This window comes from Coregonus lavaretus (assembly GCF_964263955.1).
Source record: "Coregonus lavaretus genome assembly, contig: HAP1_SCAFFOLD_2363, whole genome shotgun sequence".
Classification (NCBI taxonomy): domain Eukaryota; kingdom Metazoa; phylum Chordata; class Actinopteri; order Salmoniformes; family Salmonidae; genus Coregonus; species Coregonus lavaretus.
In genome coordinates, this window is record NW_028161348.1 from 34,913 (window position 1) to 51,499 (window position 16,587).

The 16,587-nt window shown below is 43.4% G+C and overlaps 1 pseudogene across 1 annotated transcript in view; it reads left to right on the forward strand.

Moving 5' to 3' along the window:
• LOC311120784 (chondroitin sulfate proteoglycan 4-like) overlaps positions 1-16,587 on the forward strand; it is a 39,386-nt pseudogene that overhangs the window by 21,414 nt on the left and 1,385 nt on the right. Inside the window, exons 7-15 of the transcript in view lie at positions 9,001-9,123; positions 9,290-9,510; positions 9,764-9,857; positions 10,013-10,189; positions 10,936-11,133; positions 11,302-11,433; positions 12,551-12,823; positions 13,386-13,486; positions 13,791-14,273. The product of the transcript in view is annotated as a chondroitin sulfate proteoglycan 4-like (transcript). The remainder of the gene's footprint in view (positions 1-9,000; positions 9,124-9,289; positions 9,511-9,763; positions 9,858-10,012; positions 10,190-10,935; positions 11,134-11,301; positions 11,434-12,550; positions 12,824-13,385; positions 13,487-13,790; positions 14,274-16,587) is intronic.

Below are 16,587 nucleotides of genomic sequence, written 5' to 3' on the forward strand. Positions count from 1 at the left end.
AGTCGTCCAGCCACTGGGAGGTCATCAGCTCATTATCTTTCCCGTAGCGTGTGGCTGCATTCCCTCGGAACCTGGGATACAGATGTTCCTGGAGAAACTTACCAGGGTTGGTGGATTCCTGACAGGGACCTTCTTGGCTGAGCTTGCAGTAACTCAAAGCTTCCTTGAGTCATTCCACAAGTGTGAGGCACTCCGCTCCTTTGTGATCTGTTCCAAAGCAGTCGACTGGGTTGGGTTAAGTTTCACAAATTAATTGTAGAAGGACAGGCACATATGGCAGTTGTAATTGACATGCTCTCCATGTGGCTGGGAAAGAGTAGAGATATCACGTTACAGGAGAAGACCCAGATGCAGAGAGTGTCAAAGTAACAAATGTTTATTACAAAAACAGGGGGCAGGCAAATGACAGGTCAAGGGCAGGCAGAGGTCAGTAATCCAGATCAGAGACCAAAAGGTATAGAACGGCAGGCAGTTTCAGGGTCAGGGCAGGCAGAGGTCAATAATCCAGGGTGGTGTGACAAGGTACAGAACGGCAGGCAGGCTCAGGGCAGGCAGAATTGTCAAAACCTGAAAAACTGGAAAACAGGAACTTGAGCAAGGGGAAACCGCTGGTAGGCTTGACGAAACGAAACGAACTGGCAACAGACAAACAGAGAACACAGGTATAAATACAATGGGGATAATGGGGAAGATGGGCGAAACCTGGGGAAACAGGGGAAACAGAACAGGGTGTGACAAGAAAATCTACAGTTGAAGTCGGAAGTTTACACACACTTAGGTTGGAATCATTAAAACTTGTTTTTCAACCACTCCACAAATGTCTTGTTAACAAACTATATTTTTGGCAAGTCGGTTAGGACATCTACTTTGTGCATGACACAAGTAGTTTTTCCAACAATTGTTTACAGACAGATTATTTAACTTATAATTCACTGTATCACAATTCCAGTGGGTCAGAAGTTTACATACACTAAGTTGACTGTGCCTTTAAACAGCTTGGAAAATTCCAGAAAATGATGTCATGGCTTTAGAAGCTTCTGATAGGCTCATTTGAGTCAATTAGAGGTTTCCCTGTGGATGTATTTCAAGGCCTACCTTCAAACTCAGTGCCTTTTTGCTTGACATCATGGGAAAACCAAAAGAAATCAGCCAAAAAATTGTAGACCTCCACAAGTCTGGTTCATCCTTGGGAGCAATTTCCAAACGCCTGAAGGTACCATGTTCATCTGTACAAACAATAGTACGCATGTATAAACACCATGGGACCATGCAGCCATCAGGAAGGAGACGCGTTCTGTCTCCTAGAGATGAACGTACTTTGGTGCAAAAAGTGCAAATCAATCCCAGAACAACAGCAAAGGACCTTGTGAAGATGCTGGAGGAAACAGGTACAAAAGTATCTATATCCACAGTAAAACGAGTCCTATATCGACATAACCTGAAAGGCCGCTCAGCAAGGAAGAAGCCACTGCTCCAAAACCGCCATAAAAAAGACAGACTACGGTTTGCACCTGCACATGGGGACTTTTTGGAGAAATTTCCTCTGGTCTGATTAAACAAAAATATAACTTTTTGGCCATAATGACCATCGTTATGTTTGGAGGAAAAATGGGGGGCTTTTGCAAGCCGAAGAACACCATCCCAACCGTGACGCACGGGGGTGGCAGCATCATGCTGTGGGGGTGCTTTGCTGCAGGAGGGACTGGTGCACTTCACAAAATAGATGGCATCATGAGGAAGAAAAATTATGTGGATATATTGAAGCAACATCTCAAGACATCAGTCAGGAAGTTAAAGCTTGGTCGCAAATGGGTCTTCCAAATGGACAATGACCCCAATCATACTTCCAAAGTTGTGGCAAAATGGCTTAAGGACAACAAAGTCAAGGTATTGGAGTGGCCATCACAAAGCCCTGACCTCAATCCTATAGAACATTTGTGGGCAGAAAAAGCATGTGCGAGCAAGGAGGCCTACAAACCTAACTCAGTTACACCAGCTCTGTCAGGAGGAATGGGCCAAAATTCACCCAACTTATTGTGGGAAGCTTGTGGAAGGCTACCGAAAATGTTTGACCCAAGTTAAACAATTTAAAGGCAATACTACCAAATACTAATTGAGTGTATGTAAACTTCTGACCCACTGGGAATGTGATGAAAGAAATAAAAGCTGAAATAAATCATTCTCTCTACTATTATTCTGACATTTGACATTCTTAAAATAAAGTGGTGATCCTAACTGACCTAAGACAGGGAATATTTACTAGGATTAAATGTCAGGAATTGTGAAAAACTGAGTTTAAATGTATTTGGCTAAGGTGTATGTAAACTTCCGACTTCAACTGTATATTAAGTTATATGGAGTTAGAAAGCATTGAACAGAAGAGACACACATCAGTTCAAATACATTAACATGGTACAGCCACAAATAAATATTCCTTTCAGTCCAATTTTATCTGGGATGCTACTGGCTGTGATATTATTGTCGGTTCAGCATTAACACACTTATAGAGCATACTCCCCACAGGCAGATTCAGGTGTCTCAGGCTCCTATTCAATTCCTCCTGTGAGTGGAATGCAGGAGTGGGAGGCAGGGGTGGACATTCTGGACTCTTTTCTGCATATTTGTCACTGGCCTTATGGTGTGTGAAGTCAATGCTGTTTAACCGCTTTGGCTCAAGGTTCCTCAGAGTCCCTGCATTCCATTGTCGCTGCTCATCTGTGCAGGCTATGCCAGTGAGCCCACTGGACACTGCATTCTGCACCTGTGATAGAATGTTTGTTACAAAAAAAGACATTCAGAGAAAATCCCATTATTAACATTTGTGTGACTGAGGACTATGTGATCAACTTAATCAAAACACATGCAAGTTTAATCATAAACTTACCTTGCTATTGTTCCCAGTGAGATGAGACCACTTATACTTACCACAAGGATATTTTACAAATCTTATTCATCCAGAAAAACAGTAACACTAAAGAAATACATGTGATGCTGACATGTTTAAATACATTTTATACCCTACTCACCTGGACTCCATAAACCTACTTTGCTTCACCAACATGAGATTTGACAGGATACTTACAGATTCCCCACATTAAAACAGCAGTTCTGTTGATTCACAAATACATGTTAACATAACCAATAAATCATGACATTCTCAATTCAGCTTTCATCCAACAAAACGTTTGGTCTAACTGCTATGTTAAGCCTGACTATTTTTTCATTCTGTGTCTAGATAAGGCAGTAATGCGCACTTTCATCTATAAAAGGAACGGAGAAAATACACTATAAACATCAATTACAAGACCAAGTAATGCGGAGATTGATCATAGAAATCACCTGAGAACTCTAACATAACTTTAGCCTATGGATTATAGTAACTGTCAGCACAACACATGTAGGCTGCTTGTATGCTGTAATCGCTTATGTTAAGTAATGTTAGACATAGAAATGCAAGTGACTTTGCTTTTTAGCCTACCTTCCATATAATTGAGGCTGCATGACTTTCTAAGGCCAGCGATGCAAGCGCATCCAGCCGTCTCTTCTGATCCGTTGTTGGAGACATGTACCCAAGCTGAGTGGTAAGAGCTGCTTGATTGTCTGGGCTGAACATCGGCCTTCAAAAATACCAATCCTTTTCCTTCCTCCTGGTGAAGAAGAACTTGGCCCACCTTACCACTGTGGAGGTACTGATAGGCCTCTGTACTCTTGTAATGTTTCATAGTGGAACCATCCACTCCCAAGGAGAGCACGAAGTAATGTAATAAAAAATGTCCCCATGCGTAATTTCAGGCCATTTTATCATGTCATCCACCCAATTATTAATCATGGACGGATGGGGTCCGGGCATACCATCCGACCTCCGAAGAGCCATTTGTGTTAATGATGCGCGTTTTTTAATTATTAGCTAGCCACCGCTCTAAGGTAATTCGCTAGCATTGACGGAAGTTGTGAAACGGAAACACAAACACAGTCGCGTTCGAATGGAACAGGGTCAAGTGGGCGGGGCTACTTAAGGCGAACAAGGGGACCCGCGCAGGTACGCCCATTCAGGTAATCAGGGGCAACCTAACATGAGATGGGCTCACAACAAAGGGGCGGGTTAACAGCCTAAGATTGACACATTGGATACAAATCACAATAACCTCATTTTGCCACATATGACATCACCCCACACTTAAAGTTGGTAGTCCCTGGCAACAGCTATTACAACAGTATAGTACTCAGCTCTGGTAGCAGGCAGGTAACTGTCCGAAAGTGATACGCTCAGATCGCCTAAGGGGCACAACATAATCTCTGACCTGCTCAGCTGGCTCAACCTGGGGCTCTATCCAGAATCCCCACACAGGGTGGTTTGGTCCAGTCTCAGCCTCAGCCTCTACTAGTGATTCTGGGGATCTGCGGGTGTACCTGTAGCAGGAATAAGACAGGGTTTAAGAGTTTTTCTTCAAAGTCCTTTCTTTCCCTGTCTTCTCGGACCTGACACGGTACAGTTGTCCTCCTTCCCCATCCTGGCCCACTACAACATATGGCTCTGGATCCCACGAACCCCCCAGCTTCCCTTGTGTCTGTGTACATCTGTTCTTCCTCCAGAGCCTTCCCCCTGGAGCAAAGGGTGAGTCCTGGGCCTTACGGTCAAATTGTCCATCCTCCTCTTAGCAAGGGAGTAAGCAAAAATCAACTGTTTGTGACGTTCCCCCACTCAACTCTCTGTGTCATACCTGACACAGAGAGTTGAGTGGGGGAACGTCACAGGCAGTCTTACATGCCGACCAAACATGAGGTACGAGGGGGCATAGCCAGTGGAACTGTATACTGTGGAGTCTGGACCAACATGGACCAACGCAGGGAGGTGGTCCTGCCAGAGACCCTGTTTCTCCTTCTCCAGGGTGCGGAGCATGCTCAACAAGGTCTGGTTCAGGCGTTCACACATCCCGTTTCCTTCAGGGTGATACGGGGTGGTCCTTCTTTTGGTGACATCATAAAGGTTACACAGTTCAGACATGAACTTGGAATCAAAATTGGGACCCAGGTCGGAGTGAAAACGCATGGGGCAACCAAAGGTCTGGACAACATGGGACCATAGCAATCTGGCTGTGGTTCTGGCAGTTTGGTCTCTCGTAGGGACTGCCCATGCATAGTGCGTGAACATGTCAGTCATTACTAGAATGTTCTGGTATTTGTCGGTAGGTCTACTTAGGCTCAAAAAGTCTAGGGCCACTATTTCTAGGGGAAACAACACTGAAATGGGCTTCAAGGGGGCCTTAGGTCACTTGGGTTTGGAGCAGTTTTTCAGTACAGAGCTTCAGGCCATGTTTCCAGAGTCTTTCAAACACCTCCTCGCAATGCTGCAAGTGAAAGTCAATATCTAGGGAGTACACAATTATATCGTCAAGGTAAACCAGTAGAGACTGCAATTTATCCACTCAGGCAATGTCGTTGGAAGGTCGCGGGCCCGTTGCATAACTCAAATGGCATCCTCTGGAACTCATACAAAGCTAGGGGCGTAGTGAAGGCAGTCTTTTCTCTGTCACGGAGGTCTACCTCCACCAGCCTGTGCCCACTTGCTAGGTCAAGGGTAGAGCAGGGACGACCTGTTCAATAGGGCGATATGGGCGACGCACTGCCAAACGGGAAAAGGAAGGGATTTTTTTTCTAATCAATTATATCACGGCAACAGTAGTTATCAGTGTTCTAATCTGATCTGACTGCCACTAAATGTCAAATCAGGCTAAAGTCGTGCTTCAAATGGCCCCGCCCGTTTTTGGGGCGATTTCAGTCAGGTTGAAAATCGCCCAGAAGTCTCTCATAGCCTGTCATGTAAAATCTATTTTTTTCAAATTTCAAAGCTTTCAATACAATCTCTATGGGTTTCTGAGGGCTTGCACTTACGCGCTTTCGTCATACGTGACGTAACCATGAACGTAACTAAGCCAATAGCGGCTAGCAGCGTCTCTGTTGCGACCTGCAGTGTGGCGTTATCTTATGTTTTTAATTTGTACACTTAGTGGCATTATTTTATGTTTTTAATTTGTACACTTAGTTTACAAACATTCTGCCAACCATGGATTTCCAGTGGTGGGTTTTGGACTGATCTTGTTGATCGTGTACATACCCGCTACGAACGGACTAAATAATGAAAACGCTGCTGGCAGCGGAATCCAATACAGCTGGGAGACTTGGCTGGATGACAGAGTCCCGGACAGAGAAGTGGAGCCGGCCGGCTTCACCCTGGTCAGAGCGGAACGCGATCTGACAGTCACAGGGAAAATCGATCCTGGTAAGAGAGCGACTCTGTACCCCCGACATTGAACTGCTTTCTGTGTCACTGCGACCTTACTATCTGCCCCGTGAGTTCCCCCAATTGTTTGTTACCGTTGTGTACTTGTAACGATCCCTGCAGTCTGAGTCGGTTCCTGTCTGTGTACTAGTTTTTCTGCTCGGGATCTCCAGTTTCCCGAGGGTTCTGGAACGCTCCCTGCCTGGTTGCCGGGCAACGTTGCTAGGCGGGAGCTCTCTTGATTTCCGCACCTGCATCCCATCAGCAATCTGCACACCTGGTCCTGATCATCACCCTTCTTAGGCTCTGTCCTAACATCCATTCCCTGCCGGATCGTTAGCCATGAACAGTATGTTTATCAGTGGATCAGCCTTAGAGCATGTAGCGTTAGTTTTGTTGTTTTGCACCTTGTTTGCTTGTTTTGTACTTACCTCCGTTTTGTTTCATCTGCAGTCACTCATCCGGAACCTTCACCCAACCTCTGCCTGATGGTCGGCGGCTGCCGAGCCATTACTGGACCTACCACTGCACCCTCAACAACTCATCCACGCCACCCGCTCTGTTCCCTGGATTATTCAGCCTCACTCGTGGATCTATTAAATAAACACTCACCTTTGTTTCAACTTACCTTGTCCTGGTCTGCTTCTGGGTTCTGGCTTAGTAAACCGTGACAGTACTGTTGATAATCACAAGTTTACTGGAGAACTGAGACCAAGTAGAGACTTTGGACAGGGTGGATATGGTATAATAAAGGCAGTTTATTCAGAGGTAAAGATATCTGGAATCGCGTGCACGGACTCGTTCGTCAAACTCTTAGGGAGCTATCTGAAGAGAGCCCCGAAAACATTGTGTGCAGACATTTTATACAATAAATGATGTAGGTTGAATCTAGTAGTTCTGATCTTCTGATTGGTCCTGATGAGTTGGGCGAGGTCCCCTCCACTGTTGCATTGGCTCTGAGTCGGGTTCTCTGTCTTCAAATGTTCAGCCTAAAGAGAGGGGATTTTTGAGTGTGTGTGTTTAACAGTGATGATGTGTGTGTGTGTGTGTGTTATCAGTGATGATGTGTGTGTGTGTGTGTGTGTGTGTGTGTGTGTGTGTGTCCTCAGAGCAAGAACTCGTGAGTTGGAAGAACTGAGAGACCTATGGCGTGGGTGTTGTCCTTGGCCACCTACTGACAAGGCTGACAAGATAGGACTCTTTTGTCCATTGTTATAGGATAGGAACAGCATTGATTGAAAACAAATGCCCAACACAAAATGGGTCATGCACAAGATTTTAGTCAGACCAAGCTATAACATTATATATTTACTACGACAGTACATTCAACCAAAAGCTAATATAACAAAGGCATCAGAGATTATTTATAATCTGTCACAGAAACTGGAATCCATCTCCCCAGATCAGTCAATAAATGCTTCTGGTATTGACTTATATGCTGCCCCTGTCTTCATGTTGTTGCTGGACATATCTTTTTTAAAATGTGTGTAGGTCACCTAAATCATCAGAAAAATTGCCCCTCCTGAGAATTTTTTCAGGAGCCGCCACTGGGGTAGAGAACCAAGTAGCTGCGGTTAGAGACGCCAATGTGTCTTTAATAATGGGGTAGGGAAATGCATCTTTCTTTCTACCATCTTCCTTTCTCACCAGGGACTAGTGCTCTCCTGGATCACACCTTTTTCCAGCATTGTATGTTCATTATAGATGTCGGATCTTAATGTGACCATTTCGTTGCAGGAGAAAAATAATCCTGCAGCAGGAGGACTTGAATAAATATTGAAAATGTATAATCGCCGCCAAGGGGAAGGTGGAAGTGGTGTTTGTAGGCTATACAATGCAGTACCGTACTTAGGGGGCTATGATTTGGGGAAGGCTCTGCAAACCATACCATCAAGTATCATCAAGGATTCTCAGGGCTTGCTAGAGCATTGTGAACTGCCGTAGCGCAGTGGTCTGAGCAGCACGCCCAGTGCTGGGCAATCGTTTTGACACTTTGCATGAACGGAAACTAATGTTGGTGTAGCATACTGTTATTATTTAACCAATCCAAAGGATGCTACCTACTTGCCTCTAAAGTCACCTACCTTAGTAGGTAGCACTTTTCCAGGCTCTGTCGCAACCAGCCACGACCGGGAGACCCATGGGCGGCGCACAATTGGTCCAGCGTCGTCCAAGGTAGGGGAGGGTTTGGCCGGCAGGGATGTGGGTTCGTTTCCCACAGGGGGCCAGTATGAAAAAAAACACAAAAAAAACATGTATGCATTCACTAACTGTAAGTCGCTCTGGATAAGAGCGTCTGCTAAATGACTAAAATATAAATATAAATGTAAATGTTACTGCCATTTAGGATTCGAAGGCAGCATCACGTGATAACTTATTCACATTACAGCGAGCGTGAGATGTTTGTAGCCACATTGTAGTCACTGTAACAGCGTGAGCAACTAGTACTAGCAATTCAGTGAACAATTATCCCAAAATGGAAATATCTGACAGGAATAACAAGTAAACAAGTAACAGAATCAATCTCCTACTTCGCCTCTCCAACAGACATATATGATTGGTTCTTAGAGCTACTTAGATATTCTAGTGAATCCCACTAGTGAGATGTCAAAACGAATAATTGAAAGATACTACTTTTTGCTATTTTAAAACACCAAACCTCCCAAATACCACCAAATAGCAAAGTAATCTCATGTCTTTCATCTCACCTCCTTTTTCACGTAACCCATAAGGACAGCCTCCCCTCTGAGATAGTGTTCACGGTGAAGACGGCTCCATTCCACTACCAGGGGACCAGAGAGGAGCCCATCCACAGTTTCTCTGGCCACATCCAGTACCTCCAGGTAATGGATTATATGACCAATGAGGACCACTCTGAAAAGTGTTTTCATTGATGTTTTCATGTAACGCGTTATATTCTGTTATTCAAATGCACAATGTTTTATTTGCAATCCAAACTTAAATAAAATTCAAATCGATTTAATTTAAATTTAATGTAATTCAATTCAGGTGGATTCGGACCAGACCCATGACTCTTTCCTCCTGGATGCTTCCAAAGTCATCACAGAGGTCCATGACATCAGGGTCTCGGTGGATATCATCCCAATCCATATACCGCTCCATGTCTTTAACATGACCCTGGAGGAAGGGTCATCAGCGACCCTGACCAAGGAGGTCATACAGGTCAACAACAGACACTTCTCTCAGCTCAACTTTACCCCTACCTATATGTACAAATTACTTTGACTAACCGCAGATTGACTTGGTACCGGTACCCCCTGTACATAGCCTCGTTATTGTTATTTTATTGTGTTATGTTTTATTTTATTTTTTACTTTAGTTTATTTAGTAAATATTTTCTTAACTCTATTTCTTGAACTGCATTGTTGGTTAAGGGCTTGTAAGTAAGCATTTCACAGTAAGGTCTACACCTGTTGTATTCAGCGCATGTGACAAATAACATTTTATTTTATTTTATTTGAACTTCTTCTACCATGTATCTGAGCCACCAAGCCACGGTCATATTGAACATGCACACATTCCTGGACTCGCCATTTCTTTCTTCACACGCAAACAGGTTAGTAAAAGGTCGAAGGTCATCTACTGTAAGTTCTTATCTTCTTCAGGAGGAAATGATTGATGTAGAACCTGTTCTACCAGTAGGGTTTTGAGCGTAGTGTCTCTACTGGAGAGATAGATTTCCTAACTTCTGGGTCATTTCTGTGGTTTCAGGTGGATTCAGGACATATTTATTATGTCTATGATGGAAGTGATACATTGGCAGATAACTTCACCATCGTGGCCAACGACACCGACATCCGGAAGCACAGCTAGCCCTGCATGGGGTTTGTCCATGTGACGCCTGTCAACGATGTGGCCCCAGTCATAACAGCCAACAGGATATTAAGGGTGACTGTTTGAGTGTTTAAAACACAATAATAATGTATTAACAGATATGTCTAATAACATAGATGGAAGAACTGAAATACGCATGGAAGGAACTTGAGAAACTGGCCCAAAACAGAGTACAGTGGAGAATGTATGTGAGGTTACCTAAAAGTTGCTTTAGCCTCATGGTTTTGTGGATGGGATTTATAAGGAAAATGTGTCATTGGATTCTATTTTTAGGTGGGTTGAGGAAACTGTGACACTGGGTGTTTGGCAACATCCTTTACTTTTCAATTCTGTCATGGAGTTTAAAATTTGCCCTAATTGATCAAATACTTGTAATTCCTCACATTCTCTCAGCTACCCAACCCCTCTTTAGAGTAGCTGAGTATGATAATAAGAACATTAATTACCTATGGAGTATAATGATCTGGTTAAAGAGATAATCCTAGACCTGGTGAGATTTCTTCTGCTATTGATGAAGATTGTTACATCATTCAAATAAAAGTTATTTTTGTTCACATTTCTGAGCCACAGTTCAACAGTTCAATCTGTGTTATTGACGTGCCCAATCTGTCCACCAGGAGGTGCATATGAGCCACATTTATTTCCACCTACAGATCATTCAAGGGCATCATAGCACTCTACTCCACAGATATAATTGTGGCACCATTACTTCAAGGTGTGTGTTATGTTATGCTATGTTTTGTCAGGATTTGTGTAATGCTTTAACCCTCTGTCCTCTACTGTACCTTTCCCCCATGCAGGTGTGGGTGAAATCAGTCACAGAGCTCTGCATAGATGACCTGAGTGTTGAGGACAGTGACTCTCCTCCTGAGGACCTAGACTTCATCGTAACCCCACCTAGCAACGGACACCTGGCACTGAAGAGCTTCCCCTCCAGGCACATCTTGAACTTCACCCAGACACACATCCTCCGGGACAGCTGGTGTTTGTGCACAGTGGTGAGAATGCTACAGTAGATAAATATCAATCAGGGTTTAGCTTTGCCCTGAGACATGGCTGTAGAGTCTTCGGTCCTGTCTCAAGGCAAGGGGTCGCTGCACCTCTGCACCTAACAAAGGTTTGGAATTGTTTCACCATAAATTAATAAAAATTGTTTTTTAATGCAGGTGCCCTATCAGGAGGATTCCTCTTCCAGATCAATGATGGGCTGAACTTTTCCTCCCGTCAGATCTTCAGTACAACAGCCCGCTCCCTGTTCCTCAGCCTGGAGAGGAACCACGCCCTCACGGTGTTCCCAGGTAACACAACAGGAAATGGATATATAGACCTTGAACCAGACACTTAAGGTGTTCCCAGGTAACATAATAGGAAATAGAACTATAGCCTCATTCTCTAGTAAAGACCAAGGCTTTACTAACCTGGTCCCAGATCTGTTTGTGCTGTCTTGTCAACTCGCGTGACAGTGACCATAGGAGTTGGCAAGACAGCACGTACAGACCTGGGACCAGGTTGTAAAGCCTTAGTCTTTTTGCTGCATTATAGAGTCATTCTCAGCCTGTACTGAATCAGATTATCATGGTGCCAGCTGCCAGCCTGTACCAGCTGGTAATGTGGTAGGCTACTAAGTAACTTAATCATAATCATACTTAATGTTTCAGTAATTACGGATACTGGTCAGTGTCCTGGTTTATCAAGGTTATACGATAAAGAAGGTGGCATAGTCTTACATTATACAGTAAAGCAGTCCAATTGCCCTTGAAACCATGCTAATAGTGATACAGTACGTGATGTTTCCTTTAATCTATGCACACTTCAACAACAAAGTTTATCACATGATATTCTCAGTTTGTCTGCCTTCTGCTTATGTTTTCAATAATGTAATCTTCCAAGATATCCTGCCTAGCAGAGGAGGCTGGTGGGAGGAGCTTTAGGAGTGTGGGCTCATTGAAATGACTGGAATGGAATGAATGGAACGGTATAAAACATACGTAAACCACATGTTTGACTCCATTCCATGTATGCCATTCCAGCCATTCCAACGTCCTCTTATAGCTCCTCCCATCAGCCTCCACTGCTGCCTAGATAGCTGCACCTGAAAAAAATAACATTAAATCGCTACTTAGACTGCCCGTCCTCTTATAGCTCCTCCCACCAGCCTCCACTGCTGCCTAGATAGCTGCACCTGAAAAAAAAAAACATTAAATCGCTACTTAGACTGCCTGTCTGTGTTCTGCTTAGGTTTGTAATACTGCAATGTTATTCTAATAATGTTACAACAGACAAAGACGTTTGTACAAGATGCCTTTCACCAGACAGAGACGCACATGCGCAGAAGGTACGTCTATCGGGAAGAGGCATCCAGAGAATCCGTTCACGGAGCCACTCCATAGGTTTTATCCAGTTTTTTCTATGCAGGCTCAGTGAAAATCATCTCTCAGAATGGCCTTCTGGTGGTTACCAACAACAACGGTGATATAAGAGGGAACCACTCGATCCTTTACAGTGTTACCAGTCCTCCAAAGCTGGGGAGACTGGTCAGAAAACAGACAGACAACTCTACCTCAGAGATCTCCTCCTTCACACAAAACATGGTATGCCTGTATGTTAAAAGGGCAGTGCAGTCTAAATGTGATTTATCTGTGTTTTATACATTTCCACACAATGAGGTTGGAATAATACTGTGAAATTGTGGAAATTATGATAATACCCTTTAAGTGTAAGAGCTGTTTGAAAAGTCTGGCTGAAATTTCAGCTCATTTTGCATGGGTGGAGTTTTGGCTTGGCTGACGACATCAGGCGGTATAAGTTAATAGACCAATGACAAAGAGAGTTTCAAACCTCTTGGCCAATAACATCTAGTTTTCAGGTTACATATCCCTCCCATTAGGTTCCTCCAATTAGGCCCCTCACGCAGACCACTCCTAGACAATCCTTGCAACATTATTGCTTGAGAAATTGTTTTTTGCTAAGAAGCTATTTATGTTTCTTTTTGACAATTTTAATTAAAAAGAAAATCACAGTAAGATACTTCATTGTTACCCAGACATGATTTAATATTGAGATAAAAACAGCTGCATTGGACCTTTAAGAGAGAGAAACCACTGTATTTATGCCTGGAATGGGTATGTTTTCTTCATCCTATTTAGTCACGTCGATTACAGTGACTATGATAGCCACTCTAGTGCTTCTACAGGTAACATTTACAAGATGCATGAATAGTGTACTTGTAACAGCACCTTGCATTCTGAAGTTACAATATCCCTGTCCTTCTTCAACCCCACATCTTCAGCATCCATATCTCCTATGAACATGCTCCTGCAGAGCGCAACCCCATCCTCACTGCTAACACTGGTGAGTTATGTATTCTGTGCGGTGAGACAGACAGTCTCAGTTTGTTATAATGGAAAATTCCGGTAGGGGAAAAGGCCATATTTAGCTCTTAATAGCAGAATTCCTCCTATGCAGAATTCTATCGCATGACTATTCATTGTCCAAATCCATGTTAAACTATTGTTTATTTATTAGTTTATGTAACCGTCTATGTAACCTTTATTTTTCCACAGTTAAAAACAAATTCTGATTTGCATTGATACTCTGATATTGATGGATGTTCAATTATAGCTTTTTGTTTATGTGTGTTATTCTGTCTCACCAGGTGCGGTGGTGACTGAGGGGTGGTTGTGTTGTGATAGACAAGATGAAGCTGGATGCCTCTAACCTGCTGGGTAAGCTATTGGAACCCCAGCGACATTCTTACGAGGTCTGGTACCAAGTCACCTCTCTACCCCAGCACGGAGTCGTCACCGTGGGGGTACGCAACCTGACCAGCACCAAACCCAACTTCTCTCAGTTCATCCTGGATAAGTTCGGCACCACATACCAGCACGACGACTCCGAGACGATCCAGGACTTCTTCACCTTCGATGCGTGGCTGAACCGCAAAGGCCAACCTCCCCAGCGACCCTCAGAGCACAGCCTGATAGTGACAGAGTCCTTTGACCTCACAGTGACCCCCGTCAATGACCAGCCACCCCTGCTCTGGACCAAAGCCCCCAGTCTGAGGTTGCTGCAGGGGGACACGGTGGTCTTCAGCCCTGAGAACCTCCAGGTGGAGGATCCAGAGGAGATCCACTACAAGGTCTATACTCATTTTTATTTACCCTTCTTTCTTTTCCGTAAAATGCTTTCTGTCGTCCTTTACCCGACCCATGCATTATTTCTATAGGACTCACAACCCCTCATTGTTTATCCCTAACTTATTATTATTGTAATTTTTACAGTGATTCTGTTTTCCCTCCAATGTTCCCTCTAATGCCTTCTGTCTGTACTGGGTCTGAAGTTCAAATGTATGCAGATGATACAGTGATATATGTGCATGCAAAGAGCAAACAACAAGCTGCACAAGAACTCACTACTGTAATGGTCCAGGTTACAAAGTGGCTCAGTGACTCGTGTTTGCATCTCAATGTGAAAAAAACTGTTTGCATGTTCTTCACAAAGAGGGCAACAGATGCTACTGAGCCAGAAGTCTATGTGTCAGGGGAGAAGCTCCAGGGGGTATCTGATTTTAAGTACCTTGGCATCATACTTGATTCCAACCTCTCTTTTAAAAAGCATGTGAAAAAGGTAATTCAAATAACCAAATTCAACCTAGCTAATTTCCGATTTATACGAAATTGTTTGACTACAGAGGTAGCAAAACTGTACTTCAAATCTATGATACTCCCCCACTTAACATACTGCTTGACTAGTTGGGCCCAAGCTTGCTGTACAACAGTAAGACCTATTCAGTCTGTCTACAAACAGGCTCTCAAAGTGCTTGATAGGAAGCCCAATAGCCATCATCACTGTCACATCCTTAGAAAGCATGAGCTCCTGAGTTGGGAAAATCTTGTGCAATACACCGATGCATGTCTTGTATTCAAGATCCTAAATGGCTTGGCTCCCCCTCCACTCAGTATTTTTGTTAAACAGAAAACCCAAACATATGGCAGCAGATCCACAAGGTCTGCCATGAGAGGTGACTGTGTAGTTCCCCTAAGGAAAAGCACCTTTAGTAAATCTGCTTTTTCTGTGAGAGCTTCCCATGTCTGGAATACACTGCCATCAGACACACACAACTGCACCACATATCACACTTTCACAAAATGCTTGAAGACATGGCTAAAGGTCAATCAGATCTGTGAACATGGTCCCTAGCTGTGTGTTGCCGCTTTCCATGTCTGTTGTCTGTAACTTGTGAGGTGTGGAAACATTTTGTTGCTTTTATGAATTTTGTCTTGCTGCTTTTTGTTCTATGTTGCTCGGTCTGTATGCTACGTCTTGCTTGTCCTATGTTGCTATGTCTGTATGCTATGTCTTGTTCTATGTTGTTATTGTCCATATTGTAATTGTTTTTAATAACCTGCCCAGGGACTGCGGTTGAAAATTAGCCGGCTGGCTAAAACCGGCACTTTTACTGAAACGTTGATTAATGTGCACTGTCCCTGTAAAAATAAACTCAAACTCAAGCTGTGCGTGTGCGGTCGCGCAGCTCCCCCAGGACTGCGCGCAGAAGAAATACCATCCCGTGTAGACGCACAAGATTGAACTTTACTAGAGATTCACCCCGGTAGTTTACACTATCAATGTTTGTGATCGAATCAACATAATATTAGCTCCGTTAAATGCAACATACCAAAACAAATCTAACTATGCAAGACTTAGGCTGTGATTTTATTTTAGGCAGAGCAGATCAGAGGATGATTATTTTGCATTGAGCGGTCGAGTGTAGATGCGCTTGTTTTGAGATCAAAGCGCAGATCCACGTGTAGCCGCATGTGCACCTTTGTTGATATTCTTTGTTAGTTATGGAGTTATTAGCCCGGTTATAGCAAATTTCTGGATAGCAATGGTTGCTTCCTACAAGAGCACAAAACGTGTACATTTCTAGCCATCTTTGAAAAGCGAGTCAGGTAAATAGCTTTTTTATGTCTTAAAGGGGCAGTGTTGTATTTTTGAGACCGGCTTGAATAAGCTAAGAAGACAATAGGCAGAGAGTAGCATAGCCTACATTTTTTGTACGATTCTCTGTAATAACAATGGTATGGAATAATAATGCATTTTATTTTGTAAAGTGGTTTCTTGCATCACACAACAACATTTTCAGTCACCTACTTCTCCGTAGGACATTGATAAAAAGGTTAATGTCAAGCCCTGCATAGTGTTTTTTTAAAGTCCCATGGAATGTAGGCCTACATTGAACACCACACATGGCTGCTTCTATAGGCTGTATCATAGAATAGCTATTTCAATCTATTTCCATGTGAAAATGTCATGGGATGCATAAAACAAAGTGATGTTAGGCCACTCTGATAGGCCTACATTATAATCAAATAGCCACAGTAGCCTACTTGGCCACTGTTAAAACTGTAACTTAAAGCGTGTACAGCCTCAGTGTTCACAGTAAACGC